The sequence below is a fragment of the Chrysochloris asiatica genome, unplaced genomic scaffold, assembly GCF_000296735.1.
Source record: "Chrysochloris asiatica unplaced genomic scaffold, ChrAsi1.0 scaffold00016, whole genome shotgun sequence".
In the NCBI taxonomy this organism is placed as follows: domain Eukaryota; kingdom Metazoa; phylum Chordata; class Mammalia; order Afrosoricida; family Chrysochloridae; genus Chrysochloris; species Chrysochloris asiatica.
The window spans coordinates 22376424-22380720 of NW_006408534.1; positions in this window are offsets into that span (position 1 = coordinate 22376424).

Sequence of the window (4297 nt, forward strand, 5' to 3'; positions counted from 1 at the left end):
TTTAGCAAAATTTTGCTTGCATCTGATAATAGTGATATTGTCCAGTGTTTACCATATTCTATAGGGTCACCTCTTCCTGAAATGAGCACAAATATGGATTCTCTTCTAATCAGTTAGCCAGGTTGCTGTCTCCCAACACAGATTTGTTTGTTCTTTGGCAGTCCATGTTATTTTAAATATTCTCTTCCAACACCATAACTCAAATGCATCAATTCTTCAACAGTCTTCCTTATTCATTGTCCATTCCCTTGATAGTGAATAAGGAAGTCCAGTAGCAAACAAGGATATCTTACTTGGTAAAGTGGAGCATTGAAGAGAAAGAGGAAGACTCCCCCAATGTGATGAACTGACACATTGGCAGAAGCAATAGGCTCAGGTGTAGCAACAGTTGTGAGGTTGGTGCAGAACTGAGCAGTGTTTCTGCATGCATAGGTTCACTATGAGTCGGTACTGACTAAATGGCACCCAACAATAACAACAACAATTCTATGTGAAATCCCCTTTGTTGGACAACTGGATCCATCCCATATGTCCAAATGGTTGGAAACTTTATGTAAACTTTACCAGATTTTTCATTATAGTAATATTGCTTTTCTGTACATTACATGTAAATGAAATATATAACAAACTGAATTCTCCATAATTCACGCCTATCATTTATTCCCTGATTGAATCCTTCTTTTAGTACTTTTTTTGGAAGCTTATGACTTTCACACCTTCTTCCCCCCAAATACATCATGCGGTAGTATTTTGGAGTCTGTAATCTTTCGCTAAATGCGGAAAGATCTGTAATAAAAGTGTAGGTTGGAGATGAAGCTGGGATGTGGATGAATGTGGGAGTTAACAGAGAATTGCTCTTTAGCTGTCTCATAAAAGGCTATTGTGCTGTGGAAGGACAGAGTTATGCTTGATAGAGAGCTGGTATTTTAATCAAAAGTATAAAAATGTATGAGGAAGGGAAACATTTTCTAAGTACTGTCGTCAAACTCTTACCACTGAGTGGATTTTGACTCATACAACCCCAGTTGTACTACCTTCAAGTCAATTCAACTCCTAACAACACTATAGGACCGAGTAGAACTTCTCCTTAGGGTTGTAGAGACTGCCAGGCTTTTTAGGAATGGACAGCCTCACCTTTCTTCTCTCGAGTGGGTGGTGGATTTTAATCACTAGCCTTGGAGTTAGCAGGCCACAATGCTACCAGGGCTCCTTTCTGACTCAGGTTGTTGCTGTTAAGTGCCGTAGACACATTGTTGTTGTTGTGAAGTGCTGTTGAGTTGGTTCAGACCCATAGTGACCCTGTATAGGGTTTTTGAGGAGCATCTGGTAAGCTTGAACCACTGACCTTGCAGTTCAAATGGATTTGTAGTCTGGCGCATTAACCCACAGTGTCAAACCAGGTAGACACATAGTGACCCTATATATAGGGTTTCTATGGATCACCTGGTGGTTTGAACTTTGGGCTTATAGTTAGCAGCCCAGTGCTTATCATACTGCTCCACACTTACAGTGACTCTTTACACAATAAAATAAAACTGCCCAATAGCATTTCTATGACTATGACCTGCATGGAAGCCGATTGCCACATATTTCTCTCACAGACAGACAGATGTCTAAGAACCACATTTCCATTAGCAGAGTGCTTAACCACTGAGCTACCAGAGGGCCTAACTACTTTCTACTGGGCAGATTTCACATGAGTTTGGAAGTAGACCATCAGTTACGTTTTTCAAATAGCTTCTGGGGGGGGTGACTACTGAGCTTGAACCGCTGACCCTGATGTTCAAACTGACTTTGCAGTCCAGTGCATTAACCCATAGCACCACAACAGGACTCCACTTATTAGTATGTTGTTGTTGTTAAGTGTCGTCGTGTCGATCCCGACCCGTAGCAACCCTGCATAGAGTTTCCGAGGAGGAGCTGGTGAACTTGAACTGCCAACCTTGCAGTTCAAATGGCTTTGCAGTCTAGCACATTAACTCACAGGGCCGCAAAACAAGAGAAATGTGTCTCAAGATCAATGTGTGAAAACTACATTGTTGTTGTTAATTGCCAGGAGGTCAGTCCTGATTCATAGCAACATTAGGGTTTCCAAGGAGCAGCTGGTGAGTTTGAACTTCCGACCTTGTGGTCTAAACCCACCTTGCAGTCCAGTGCTTTAGCCACTGCACCACACCAGGACTATAATTGAGGCAAAACAAACATCTACTAAAAATGCACACAAATAGATCATTTATATTTAAAAGAGGAATCCTGGTATGGCTCTGTGGGATGATGTACTGGATCACAAGGTTGGTTAGACCCACAAGGTTGGATGTTCAAATTCACTAGCTGCTCCTCAGAATTCCTACACAGGGTCACTGTGAGTTGGAACTGACTCGAAAACACTGAAAAATAACAATAATTAAGAGGGAAAATCAAAATACTAGGTCTGTGTTTATATAGTTGCATAGACTAAATTTGCAAAGCCCAAATTTGCTCTGTTCATTTTTCTACTCTTAGTGACCCTGTACTCTACCAATATGAAATGCTGGACTCCAAAGAGATAAATGGATTTTTAAAAATGGTTCTAGTAGGTTGAATGTAAAGCTAATGTTCTCCCATATAAACTATCACATAATTCACAACAAACATTAAAATAAAATAAAAAATGGTTCTAGGTCTTGGACTACTTGGCAAAAGTAAAACAAGGTGAACAAGCAAACATAAAAACACTTTATGACAATATTTCCATAAACCAAATTGATGAGTTTTTCTAATCCTCAAAAGTTTAGTTAAATTCTTTTTACCATATTCTGTTCCAAAACAATGACACAAAAGGAAACAAATCAAGGAAAATAAAAAAGATAAATCAAGATCAAATTTAAGGGAGGGAGGGCTTGAGGAAGGAGCAGTGAAGACAGCCATCAACAATATGGTAGAGCTCCAAAACTCTGAATAACAAACATGCCTAGGAATATTTAAAAAGTTTGAAGGCTTATAGCTAGTAGAACTTTTAAGGGAGTAAGAAATCACACATTTTTCAATCTGCTGGGCTTGGCGGCCCAGAGCCAACAAGTAGGGTGAGACCAAAAGGCAAGACCAAGCGGGAGAACAGACTCACCACAGAAGAATGCCACGGGAACCTCGGAGCAAAAGTATACAATACACTTTGTCAATTTTGATTTTTTTTGATTTTTTTTTTCCCTTTTTGGTGTCTGTTAATTGACCCCACACTGTTTGTGCACCTCCATTCTGGTGACTAAAGGGAAAGCCTGAGCAAGTGGACAACCCCCACCCCCAACATTGGTGGATTATTCTGCCACACACGCGCACAGATATTCTCAGCCCAAGAGCTGGCCCTGAACTATTTTTAATAGTGAAAAGGCCAGAACAAGGGGGGTGGAGATGGAAAGAGAGTTTAAAAATAAAACATGATGAAAATTAAATTAAATCATGAGGTACAGCATAACAACTAACAGTGGCATCATGAAATTTATAAGGCAGCCTTGAAGGCAAAAGTTAAAAGAGGGCATTAAAGTCATACTCATATTAGGCTACAGTTTTTTTTTTTTTTTTTTCCTTCTCTCCCGCCTCTCTCTTTTCTGCTATTATAGACTACAGTATCCATTCTAGCTTTTTGTTGTTGCTGCTTATTTGGTTTTTTTCTTTCATTCTTTCTGGGTTTTTTTTGTTGTTGTTGTTGCTGTTTTTCTGTTTTATGTGTCTCCTTCAACCTTTGGGGGACTCTTTCTCTACCTATATTACCCAAGAAGAGGCAGTAACTGCTGCCATATTATCAACATACAATCACACTCTATAAAATGCCAAAATACAGGCAAGAACCAATACCAACTGCCATACACCAGGGAGGCCATACAACAACTGTGAAAGTGACTCTGAGTTAAGCCATAAGAAGAATGAAAACAGAAACCCACATCCTGATCACATCTACCTGGAGGCAATCAGAAAGCATAAAAACTAACAAAACACATACTCAATTAAATATTAAGGCCACAGATAAACACTAAACATGTCCAAGAAGCAAAAGCAGATGACCATATCAGCACATGTCCAGAAACAAGATAAAATATCTGAAACAAATGACCTAGTGGTAGACCTGGACTCCATTCTGGAAGGAGGGCAGACCTTAGAAATGCCTGAGAAGGAATTCATAAATGAGTTTGAAATGTTTCAAAAGACTTTACAATGGAGTTGAGAAAAATAAGGAAGATGTCAGAAAAGCACTACAGGCACAATCAAATAAGATAGATATAGTATTGGAAACAATTAGAAACCTATAGAAAGAGGTCCAAAC